Raw genomic sequence first — 13,264 nt, forward strand, 5'->3', positions numbered from 1 at the left:
TGCTCCCTCTGTCACAGAGAGCTCCAAAAGCCTTGCAGTGATACAAGTGTCTCTACAGGACAGGCCTGACAGCCTCCATCTGGAGGGCCACATGGGCAGTGGCTCTCCCCCATTTCACTTCATGAAACGCTCTTCCTTTCTGAAGGAGGAAGAGCTGCTTCCACAGAAAAATTGTGGGTACCGTACTTCTGTACTGCTCAGCCAAGAACTCTGTAAGGCACTGACAGGCATAGCCAAAGAACAAAATCTGAATATAAATCTAGAAGTGATTTCTTTTTTTAATTTTATTTATTTATTTATTTATTTTTAATCTAACCACATTCATATACTAAAGAAGATTCTTACTCTGCTGTTTCAATGGAGGGGATAGAAAGACTAAAAAAACCTTCTTGATCACATGTATGTAAAACCCAGCAAGCAGAAGAACATCAGAAAGGCTAGGAAATTTTAAATAAAAGGGTTCTTTTCTGCTTGCTTATTTTTTTCAAAGTGATAAGGAGACAAGCACAACTCATTAGGAATGCTAGACACTTATGAAACCTCATAAAATATTATTAAAAAAAAAAACAAAACTTACAAGAGGTAGAGAACACAATGGTAGAATACAGCAGATGAGAGCATAACTACTCACAGGACAGCAAGAAGGGATATTGAGTATCAGAGAAACAACGAGAACATTATCTTAATTTCTGACTTTCAACTGACTGCAGCAGAATGCCAAGGGAAAGCTGAATTATGGCCAAGAGGGAAAGAAAACTTGAACACCTTTCAAATATATAACAACACATCCACATACAGGAATGTGTGCCTTACAGGTAGACTTCTGGGCTTCAGCATTTCCATTTAGGGCACTTCTGGTACAAAAATAAGCTTTCTACACTCAGTCCTTAATAACAGGGTCTTAGAATGAATTTTCCATTCTCCATCAAAAGAGGCAAACTCTCCTCACTTGCTGTGCTGCTACATTCACTTCAAAGGTAGTAATTACTGCCTAGATGCTAGTTAAGGAAACAAGCTGTGTCTATTCAATGGCATTCTGCTGTCAGAAGCGATAACTCAGAAGCTGTCAATAGCCAGTCACGACAACACTGTAGCATAAAAATTGCTTTCACATTTATGAGATAAATAATACTTTCCCACCCAATTGGCATCAAATGTCTACAACAACAGATATTCCAGCATCTACACATTGAGTTTCACAGCAGCCAAGAAAGCTACCTGGAAATAACCACATTGCTTAAGTTTGTATTAGCTGTCGGCTGATTTGCATGGTCAAATGGTCAGCATGGAAGAGGGTTACCTCAAGATCAGCCTGTTGGCTGATCTTGCCCAATTGTGTTCTCCAAAATGCAAAGTACCTTAAAGTTCATGGTTCATGTATGCCTTCAGCCCCATGGCACGGTCCTTCTGGAACAGGGACTGGGTATAAGCTAAAAAGAGGAGAGAGAGCCACCGGTAGAGCTGTATGCAGTCACTGTGAGGGACATTCAGGAAGGCAATAGTAGCTCTGGCTCCCACCACCCCTTTGAAAATAACCTGCCATCTCACAGCTACCGGAGAAGCAAATTGCCAATGGAAAAAACTCGCTGCTTTTAAAACTCAGGAGGGCTGAAACAACTTGATGTTGTACAAATAAAAAAGCTCTTGTGTGCAGAGTGTGTCAGCAGGGAAAAACAAGAAAAGGAACACTGAGGAAAAACAAACTTCTCAATCAAGGAAATGACTCAACCATTTGTACAACGGCAAGAGAGTCTCCACCTGACATTTTTCAAGGGTCAAATACACACAAGTGGAAGGGGTGATGGGATTTTATTAACCACTGGATAGGTTTCTTCTGACACAGAGGACCCAAGCTGAGTAAAACTCTACTGCTGTAAATCCAGAGCGATGCCACAGGAGTTAAGCTCCTCTGGATGTACACCAGGGCAACTGAGATCAGGATCATCCCACAAACTGTGCATATCAGCCAATTATTTAGTTACTAAAGTGAAAAGAGCTTGTTTATAATGGGATATTTTAGTGGATGTCTGTGGCACCATAGTCAGCAGAAACAGAAATAAATTTGCATAGATATATACTCCTTTTGTGCAGTCATCTCTATTTTGAATGTTTAATCTAGACATAAAGAGAAAAAAAATGAAACAATATGTTTAAATAGTTATATTAAATTAGCCTTCAAATCACTTGCATATTTATTTTAGCATACCATAAAACCACATTAAGTCTACATTGATCTACCCAAGAATTCAACGCTTCCCAATATAATGTTCTCTTCCTTATGTTCTCTCTGAGATGACCATTCTTCCCTCTGGACTTTCAGATTAAGTAGCATTACTTCATGGAACTCTGCACAAATCCAGCACAAAACCCTGACTGCAGGTACTAGTCATAAAAAATGACTCTCCAGGAAGTTACTAGAATAGTAATTCAAAGATCAGCATTTTGAAGTAGATAGGAGTTTGTTATGGAGAGAATATTGTATTTCAAAATGCTGCAAAATCAATTGTACCACTTCTCCACCACCACCTCAATTTCTTTGCAAGAGAAATTGATACAATAAAAAAGAATACATTTACAAGACAAATTGCAGTCCTCCCTGCAGCTTTTAGCACTCTGTTAAATTAGTTTTCTTCTTGTGCTTGTCAATTATGCCACGTTATTGGTTTTGCTTAATTAACATAATCCAGAAAACTTCAGTAACATAACTATTCTTGGACACTGGTTATGAGATATGCTTCATTTATTTTACTAGTATAGTTGTAGAACAGCAGGAATGGGGGTCTACCTAAGATCCAGGATCTGAAAGGATTAGCATTAGTCAAGGGAAACAGTAAATGGCATGTATGACAGTCACACCTACCTGTGCTGCAGGAGCAGAAAAGTACATGGTTGCCATCATGCTGATACACATATATAGCCCAGCTCTGGACATGTAATAGCTAGAGCTCTGTTAGTCCCCTTTTCAACCTATTTTCTTTCCTTATACCTTCCCTTACCACCTCCTTCAGTAAATCGTGCCTGGTGTCATTAGGGAACCACAGAACTGCAAATGTTTTCTCAGGGTAAAACATTCTCCCATTCCAAATTTGTTGTTTACCTAAAGCCTGAAAATCGTGTTTTTAACTCAGTTGCTATATTACTGGACAAACAGTTGGTACAGTCAGTGTTCTGAACCACATCCTCAGCCTGAAACACTTTCTTTGCACACATGCCCTTTCAAACTTGACATTTCATTTGTTGATTTTAGCTGCTTTATAGTTACCTAAGTGCTGAGGAGAGGAAGAAAACAACACGCACACATAAAAGGTCTGTTGATGGCTTCTCTCTTTTCTATTTTAAAGTTCAAAAGCATACATATAATACATCTTTTCAGCTCTACAGGGTTTTCACTAGCTAAAGGATAGTTTTTTTCTGAGCTGTTACTGCAGTTGCTGAAACTGTGACTCAGCAACCAGTCTCACACTTAGAAGTTTGACAAATGGCTTGATGCCAGATAAACTATTATCCATCTAACAGCTTCCTCATAAACAGCAGGATGTTCTAATGCAAGCTTGCATACTACCTGTATAAGGACAGATTTTATTTGCTGTAAATCCAGGTAAACTTCACTGGTCTTGCAATGCTGAAAGCATTCAGAATCTCCCAAGCAACATGATTTTTGGGCTGTGGAAAATCTATTCTGACATACCATCACTAATTAAGGAAGAATTTTACAATTTTCATTTCAAGAAACTTATTTTCCAAGTAATACTTCTGATACTTTTCCTTGCTGGCTTTTTCCATAGTAAGAAGTTGTACTTAGTCATTTTTTAAACAGATGAAGTTCTCAACTTAAGTTGCTCAAGCTCAGTTAAGTCTGTACTACTATATGCCAACCAAGCTATCTTGTACAAAGTCTGTAAAGAAATTAAAGTTAGACTATGAGATACATAATTGATGTCCAGAATGCTCTTATTTTTATAGATGAAATGCTAACCTATGCATATAAAGACCTTTTCAGGTTATCTGTAATTAGCATTTATTTTGTATTATTAGGTATGGATACTGCTGTTGATGTACAGCTCCTACACCAGTATCTGAAGACATATGTCATCCAAATTCTTTTTCCTCCAAATGCCATTCCAATGGCTATTAAGGTAAGGTGACTAAAGATGAAAAGAAATCCCTCTAAATTTGTCTGGATATGGAACTGTTCAGGCTCATACTACAGCTGATGAAAAAATCCAGCCAAACAAAAGAAACGGCTTCTCTCTAAAGTGAATAAAGATGGGTGTAAAGCTCACTGTTAGCCATAAGCAAAATGAAGCTTTTTGTGGACTGTCACTATGAAGGTCCAGTACAGTCCCTGACCCCATCTTGCCTCATTTCTTGTTCCACAGACCACATTTCTTTGCAACATCTGGGACTGGATTCTTTCTCCTTCTTCAGCAAAGAGCATGTGTACACATTAGATGGGTGCCACAATACTTGAGGTACCCGTCCTGCAAGGTAGAAAGAAACCAAACCACATAAGTAGATGCTGAAGCATCTACAAAGACTTGATGCTTCAGAAAACCACTTCAACCTACAAAGCTCACACATGAAAGGAAAGGCACCTGGAACTAAACAACTGATAATAGCTGGGAGAAGGGCATGCCTAAAGATCCTACCCATTGCAAGGAAGTTGGGTTGCCAGGAAATACCTCCATCTACTCACCAGCAACTTCATCAGATGAAGAAATAATCACCTCTGCAATGACTCCTTCAAATCACCAAGCAGAGCTCTGTCCTGTTGAAAAGGTGCCCAGACGAGGAGACCTAGGGCTCTGAAGGAAAACTGGCTTCATCTTCTGTTTCCTAGGTGAATGCTTTACTCACTAGGGAAAAAAATAAGCTGAGCAACAGCACTTTCCACTGTGCAGAAGATAATGGACGTATTCTAAATTAAATTCTGTCTTTTCGAAGTCAACTAAGTTTTGCCACCATCTTCACACTTTAACATCTAACACAACGCTTCTTTTAAGGGAAAAAAAGAAATATGTCACAGAATCTGGGGTCAGGGCTCTCACTGGTCAGGCTACCACTTGAAACACAGAGGGAAAATATTATGCTTGAAGCCTAAAGACTGCTTCTGTAATTTATGCAGCGACTGATTCTTATACAAGAAGAGCAAGCCCGTGGTGTCAGTGCAAGGTTCACAATCCCCAAATTTCCAACAGAGTCCTTTAATGACTGTACTCATTTTGTCCCCACAAATCATGGATTCTTACATGTCTTCTTTTCCAATTATCTCTCAAATGGATGGGGAAAAAAGTGTTCACAGCAATGAGCTGTTAGTAAAACCAAAACAAAATTAAAGTAAAACCACTGTGTGTTTATTTAAGTAAGACTTGACACTAAAAGCATTGACCATGCTCCAAGGAACTGCTGAGTATTTCTCTGAAACAGTATTTGCTTTGCATTGCCAATGTTATATTGGCAAAGTAGGAAAAAGAAAAAAGTATTAAAAAAGTATAGAAACAGAAAGCACTAAGAGGACCACATCCTCTCAGTCACATCCCAAGTTAATCACTGAATTTGAACTCAGCAACTGCTAAGAAAACAGTGGTGACAAGATGTCAAGGCATGTATAACTAGATGATATGAAGCAACTTTCAATAGACAAACTCATGAACCTACCTCCCTGTCTACTTGAGGCCCTATGTTTTCTGGGAGAGACTCTTTGCTCTCCTTACTGTCAGCCAGTCTAGCAAATTTCAGTTTCAGAAGTAACATTTGGGGGGAAAAGATGCATTATCAGAGATTCAAGAATGTCCCAAAGTGTCTATTATATACTTCATCATAATTTTAGAAGCACTACGTGTCATTAATCAAAATTAGAAATCTGACTTTTGAGTCCTTTCATTTTAGGAAAGAAAATAAATTCTGCAATTTTCCTAACTATATTTCACATTTATTATCAAGTCATTATTTCAGGCTATTCCTGGGTACATTTTAGATGATGTCTTCATCTCTTCCCATTCTGTATGGTTTCTGAATATCAAACAAACAAATTTCAGGATATCCTAAAAAGTCAGTCTCCTGGGGAAGAAAAAGGAGCAATCATTTCAAACCAAAGAGTTTCCTATTTGGTCAACCACTTACATGTCCTGGTTAAACACCTCTTTTATGGAGACAAGGTAGGGTTTTTCTCAAAGAAAAAGTCTGTCAACATCTCAAAAACAGCACATCTTTTATCATGCCTAGGCTCAGCTGGAGGAGATCAGCAATGATATTTTGCATTAGTGGTAGATCTCTAAGAGTGGCATAGGATATGCAGCCAGGAGGAGATATCTGGGACAGAGCCAGAAGCATAGGATAAAGCATGGCTAAAAACTTGGTGATATATAGTAACAGAAAAACTAAAGTTGGAAGAGACCTCACGTCATTGCTTCAATCAGAGCAGGGTCAACTATTCAGAGCAGTTTGCTCAGGGATTTGTACAGTCATGTTTTGAATATGTCCCAGAATGGAGACACCTTTCCAAGGATGGAGACTCCACAACCTTTCCGGGCTATCTGTGCCAGGGCTTAACTGCCCACATGGTGAAAAGTTTTTCCTTACCTCCAGTCAGAAGCTGCCCAGTTCTAGTTTATAACTGTGGTTTCTTATCCTCCCTGCTGTGCAACTCTGTAAAGAGCCTGGTTCCATCTTCTCAGTAATCCTTTGTACGTACAGGAAAGCCAGTCTGAGATCCCCCTAAAGTCTTCTACAGGCTGTTCCTGCCCCAGACCTTCAGCTTCTCTCCATAGGGTAAATGTTCCTCAACTTGACGGTCTCCTGCTCCAGTTTATCAACATCCTGTTTGTAAGGTAAGGACAAAGCTGGACACATTCTTTCCAGACATAGTCTAACAAGTGCAGCCTGGTATTTCATTACACCTTCCTTGCCACCAGCATGCTCTGCTGAGTATGTTTATCTCCTTGTAGCCAACACACAAAGCAGGATCAGGATGGTCACAGTCAAAAAGAGTTTTCAGGTTGAACTGCTCACCTCCACAGGTGTGCAAAAGCCAGGGAGCTATCAACCAAAGCAGCGTGACTTTGCATTCTAAGAGCCTCCATCTTTCCGAAACTGGGCATGGCACCAGATTTTCTGTTAGGCAGAGCATTTGATACTCCAAATCAGGCATCAAAAATCAGCTTTGTTCTTCTGAATGGGGCTGGCACTGAGACTAGTTTCCAGATGGTTTTCTGTTGTGTGTTTCTATTGCATAGAGGAACACAGCAAAATCAGAGGAAAAAGCCTTTTCCAGATAGAAGCAAGAAATCAGGGAAACTGAAGTAAAAATGTGAGGGCTAAGGCAATAATTAGTAAATTAAGTCACTTCCTGTGTCGCTCTTTTCTCAAGTAAGGAAACAGCTGTGGAAGCTCTCACTTTCATGCCAAACAAATCAGTGCTTGACTCTCCGATCTGTAGTAGCCTTGGCTGGCATTTTCCAGTCTCATTTATACAGTTATATGCAAAGCAGCCAATTACCGTGCTTATTATATCTTTATTGACAAAAATGGTCTTTGAAAGGACAGATGCTCTTGTTTACCATCCCCTTAGATTTCAGTCTCCATACCAGTGTTTGTACTCTATGCTACACCAAGTCTGCCTTCTTTTGCTCTTTATCTGCTTTTGATATTTAATTTTTCAAACAGCTTGATGCCTGTATTAGGGACTGGTTTGAGTGTTTCCACCTTTGAATGTGTTTCTTACAGCTCACTGATCTCAAATTCATTGATGAATATCATTAAAACTCAATGGGAGAGATCAGTTTAAGAATTTGACCCCTGTACTAATTCTGGCTTCTAACAGAAGCTGAGTATGGCTGAAGGGCACACACCTAATAATACAGAAGTGACAGAACAAAGCTGAGTTAAAGGACTGCTGACATCACTCACCTTTAGCTATTTAACTATGTTCCATCTATTTATTGTGTTAGAGACCACTTTCTACTTGGCAAAACACAATAAGGGATAATGTCAAATCAATGAACTGAACTGCAGTGCAATATCAAATCAAATGCCATTTTTACTCCAAAGTTGTAGCACTATTCTTCACTGTACCACATAGCTCCAATCCATCAGGGCAGTCAGTGAAATGATTAATTCTTGTAGTTGGATGCTTAAAACCACATACTTAAGCCCTCTGTACAGCTGGGGCCATAATTGCTTATTTGATCATATTTTCTGATTTTATCTTTCAAAATAGCAGTCATAGGCTTAAGAGAGACCACCAGAGACAAGAGGTCCAAATATTCACCTTTCTCCTCTTATCTCTAAAAAATCCTGACTACTTTTGACTTCTACAGACATTGGAGAGAGATGAAGTTACTTAACAAAAGTAGCAGTTAAGTTATTAAAAGCAAGGATCAAGCCTTACTAAAACTGCAGGAATTTTCAAGCTTTCATCAGAAAAGTTTCTGTCATTATCAAACTCTAGGAAAATGTTTTCTAACAGTGGACCTTTCCCTGACATCTGAACTCCTGTACCAAGCTGGTACGCTGACAGACATGCAGTCATGGCTTACAGCCCAAACCCTCTGAGGAGACCACAAGGGCAATGAAATCCCAAGTCATGAAAAACAGGATTCACCTTGCAGTTCATCCCATCCTGCCTATGGGCAACCACGGGAGACCAAGCCCAGAGCTCCTTGCAGCTACCGAGAAGCAGAGTGGGGTAGAGGAATTGGGGCAGAAAGGCATGGTACTGTCTGGATGCCACGGCTTCTTCACCTTATGCCTCTTGACCACAAAGCCATGTCATGGTTTCCTCACTTCTTACCAACTTGCCTCATTTCCTTCCATCTTACTGATGCAGAATTCAAGCTAATAAGCTATTATTCTTCAAGTGCAGAAGTCCAGGATCTACAGGCTGTGGAATCCAAAAGATCAAGCCAGAAGACAAGCACTGTGCAGACAGAGGGCCAATTGCAGGGTTAGGGGCACAAGTTAAAAGTTTATGAACAAGAGTAACATTACTGCTGGCTGAACTGTGAAAAGGCAAATGTGTGGCTGCAATGCTAGGGCCTATGAAATACAAAGTGTTAGCAAGAAGCATTTTGAAGAGCAAGGTAATTTAATTTTAATCACCGGTTAGAGATTTGGGGAAGGCTTGAGGAGGGGGAGTTTTGGGCTTTTCATGTCCACAGTGCAACCATGGAGATGCTAGCATGGAAGTAAACACTTTTATTGTCAGGACCTTGCACAAGGTGGACATAAGTAAAGCCACATAGATGTCACCAGAGCACCTCTGGGGCAGATCTGGTAGCCTGAGACACAGAGAAAGACACAGACTCAAAAGGGGCTGGAGGAATGTCAGTCAAAATGAAAGTCTTGTCTTTCCTCTTAGGCTGGTGGAGCTGATCCTGCCTGTCTGTCACACAGAAAGGGAGAGGGGACAGCAATCTCCTCCAGACACCGGTATGTAATCTTGGTGACTCACAGTCAGCAAAGTCACACAGACAGACCTCAGTCTGAGTGAGGCTGTAGACTATTTCCGCACAGGTTATCATACTGTGCACAGGATTTTTTTAAGTGCAATTATAGTCTCTGACATCCTATCTAAAAAGAGTTATCACCATAGTAACACCGAAATCAGACGGCTCGGCACACCTGATACCAATCAATCTTGAAAACATCTTTTTAAAGAAACAGGCTCCTGGAAAACTGCAGATAGAGGGTTCTTTTCGCTACCAAGAAGATGCTCTCTTATAACAAAAATGGAAACTGTACATTATAATCTTCTCATTCCTTCATTCAATCCTAATACTTATTTATCAGTTTAAAAAATGGGTATAATATAAAAAGGGCAGAAGGGCAGTGGTTCTGTACTGGAAACAGTGACAAACAATGAAGTACAGCTGGCATGTAAATGGTATGTTGCACTTTGTCCCTTGAGCATTAACCGTGACTTCTGAGAATAAAATTTTTGCTGAAACAAAACACGAACATTCCCACCATAATGCCTTTCAGATTTCCAGGATCCCAGCTTTCCCCTCAAGTGTTAAAAAAGCAGAAATTTTGTCAGCTCTTCCTTTTTTCTTTCACAGCTCGCAATTTACTTCGGTTGATTGGAGTTGCGTTCCTCTGCATGGGTAAAAAATCCTGAAGCAAAGCATGTTTAAGGAAATGATTTTTGCAGTCAGTTTGCAGAGCAGGCTGCTGGGCACCACAGCTTCCTGAAGTGCCTTCTGCCATGGGCCCTCCGGACACATCCAGCATCCAATGCACCGATGAAGCTGCTGATGTCTGTGTGGTTTTGTTTGTTATTGGTTTGTTTTTATCTCTGCCCTAGCAGCCTGCTGCTGTGTCTGTTTCCACAGCCTGCTGCCTTTCATTATTCTAGCAAAGCCGCTGCTAAAGGCAGATGGAAATAATTCCAGCATATAACCCATGCACAACGTTCAACCAGCCTCAGCAAGTTAGCCCTGCTATTTCTTATTTGATCCTATCCCAATTATCACTTCATTTTGAAAGCCTACCACTTCTTAATTTTCCTTCAAAAAAGACTTTCTGTTCAGATGGTTTCCATCTTTGTCACCTTCCATTCATCTATATTTTATTTTTCAAGTAAGTCACTGCTGTAATCACTTACTGTGACAGTGCCTCTCTTTTATTAGGCATGATTTCAGAACAGAAGAGCCATTGAATTTGCCAATGCCATTGATTGACAATAGCTGGATATCTATCTACCGTAATGCTAGTAACAAATTTGCTTAGAAATTCTTCCTCCTACATTCATCCTGGAGATGAGTGTAAGAACATCATGAGTAGACAATGTATCAGCCTAAGGAGGTAAGGAGACATCCTTTACTAAGCCTGCTGAAGCCTGTCTCCCCTTTGCCATTCTCTCAGTGCTGACCCACCAGAACAGATAATGTGCACACGAAGTATTTGAGCTCCTCTGGGTGACTGTGCACTGAAATAGATTTGAAAAATGCTTCCACAACTCATTCCCAGAGAGACAATCGTATCCAGGACTGATTAACTTCCTAAATCATTAGATGACCACTTTTCACTTTTAAGAATGTTACCAAGATTTTTATAAGAAATAAAGTAGTTTGGTACTTAGGATAAATAAATATATATAAGGCAGCTATTAAGATAAGCACTTCTTTATATCACTTTGCACATATCACAACTGAAATGTGAAACCATAAAAAGGTATTTGTTTTGCTTAGATAGGAAAAAATTTCAGTTGCCTCCAGTTTTAGCACACTGTTGGCCTCTTTCCTACAGGTGTGCTCCAAGTCCAAAACAAGGAACAGAGATAGAACTAAGCTGCTGGCTGTTTTGAAGCTAGAAAAATAAAGGGAATTACTGATATGTAAACATTTGCAGCAGAATGTTAACACACATCATTAAAGTTAAAGTGCCAATTTGGTGAAAAGCAATCATCTTTGTAGTTCACTTGTACAAATGAAGTTCTGCAGTAATTCCCCCAAGATGTTGCCATGCAATACCTGAAAGCTGTATGAGGTATTTGTGCTATCTGCAGCACTTCAGAAACCAGTACAGGTGGTCATGAAGCTCTCTTATGCAGAAGGAAGCTGGGCTACACATCTGCTCTCATAGAGCATGGATGTTAAATTTATTCAGCTGCACTTCTGACTCGTCTTGTGGCACGATGCATTATTCTTCATCAGAACAATGGATCCCAACAGGCAGAAACATTAGTTCTGAAATCAAAATTAAGAAGCCACTAACAGTTAACTGAGTTTCAAGCTATGGCATGGCCCAAATACAGTTTTCAAACTGCACTGGAATCAACTGCAGAAGAGAAGCACTGATTTTGGTGAGGATCAAAGACCATAATTTGATTAGATCAGTTACCTTTTGTAAAGATAAGTGGCAAGGGAAATTCAGGAAAGTGCAAATGAGCAGTTACAGCAAGTGATAAAGCTGCATATAGCCTCCTGGGCTTTATCAGCTTATTGGAAAGAACTAAAGCCCCATCCTTCCCAAATCCTTAGTTTAAAGGCAACAATGTAATCTATACAGTGAAACACACAGAAAAAGTCTACCCTGGACCTTAAAGAGTTTAGCTGTAAATAACCATTTACCATGCATTTCAGCCTGGGAGGACTTCCTACTCCAGCACCAAGGAAAAAAAACAGTTAGGGAACAGGGTACCACATTATATGTTGATTCATTTGTTTCCCATATTCACTTATAAATCAGGGATCATCACAAAGAAAGGTGAAGGTCAAAACACCTCATGAATATTTCCATCACCTGCTCTAGCAGATCATTGTATGCTTTTGCTGACTTCAAGATCACAAACTCCACTCCTATGCAGCTGACTCAGGAACACTGTAGAAGTCGACAGTACTGTAGTTTTGCAATGCATGCTAAACTGATACTTTCTGATAAGGCTGTCTTTCTTACATACTGTCCTTATGCATATGAGCTTCAAATATCAAATATCAGACTGTGGACATGACTTGCACCTTTTATTTATTTATTTATTTATTAATTTTTTCCCAGTGCTGTCTTAGAAATACAATTTTTATGTAAGTACTTCTACTCTGTGACTTTTTTATCCCCTGATGTTCTGAAGTATAAATAACTATAATAAATTGCTTGCTAAAGATTTATTTGTACAAGTACAGACATCAAACTACTATCTGATAACATATTTTCCTTTTGTACTAGTGTAAAATTGCAGTGAAATGATATTGGCATGATACAAATTTGGCCCATAAAAAGCAAACAAAACTAGAACTGTGGAACAAACAAAGTCAGTCAGTTCCCCTTTCAAATTCAGAATTGCCTCCCTGGCACCTATGTCAAAGACTCTATTCTCCTAGCCCAATTTTAATTTCTGAGCCTCAGTACTATCCCCTAGAAGCAGTTGCTCACTTTTTTCCCCTTCGCTTTCTGTGCCTCAGAGAAGAGCAAAAAGCAAAGAAGGAGCTTGGCTTCTCTGACAGGATTTGCCTTCATCCTGTGATAGATGATGCTGATGTTGTACTGGGATTTGGTTGTTGGTTGTTTTCTTTTTTTTGACTTAAACTTGAAAAACATCAAAAACAACAACATCCCTCTAAAGCATTGAGGAAGAAGGGCACCAGCTCAGCCCACTGCTGTAACTCAGCCTGAAGCTGTCTGAATAGCCTCAAGAACATTTGAGGACAGAGACATGCCTCCTAACAGAGGATTTATGGTTTTCATTTACCCGGGATTTAGAAGGAGCAACCACTACTTACTTACCAACTGTGAAATGTCAGAGGAATTGCTGCTACCAGCCAGAGCC

The 13,264-nt window shown here is 39.7% G+C and overlaps 1 protein-coding gene across 5 annotated transcripts in view; it reads right to left on the reverse strand.

The window, feature by feature from the left end:
- Window positions 1-13,264, reverse strand: part of PKIB (cAMP-dependent protein kinase inhibitor beta) — a 54,630-nt gene that overhangs the window by 20,931 nt on the left and 20,435 nt on the right. The window contains exon 1 of one of the 5 annotated variants that reach the window (XM_072036059.1): window positions 6,583-6,860. The exons of 2 other annotated variants lie outside the window; for them this stretch is intronic. The gene's annotated coding sequence lies outside the window, so the exon portion shown is untranslated. Of the gene's footprint in view, window positions 1-1,358; window positions 1,558-2,860; window positions 2,978-6,582; window positions 6,861-13,264 lie in introns of those variants that run through there. 2 more of the 5 variants (XM_072036060.1, XM_013097382.5) reach the window with 2 other exon arrangements.

The sequence above is a fragment of the Anas platyrhynchos genome, chromosome 3, assembly GCF_047663525.1.
Source record: "Anas platyrhynchos isolate ZD024472 breed Pekin duck chromosome 3, IASCAAS_PekinDuck_T2T, whole genome shotgun sequence".
In the NCBI taxonomy this organism is placed as follows: domain Eukaryota; kingdom Metazoa; phylum Chordata; class Aves; order Anseriformes; family Anatidae; genus Anas; species Anas platyrhynchos.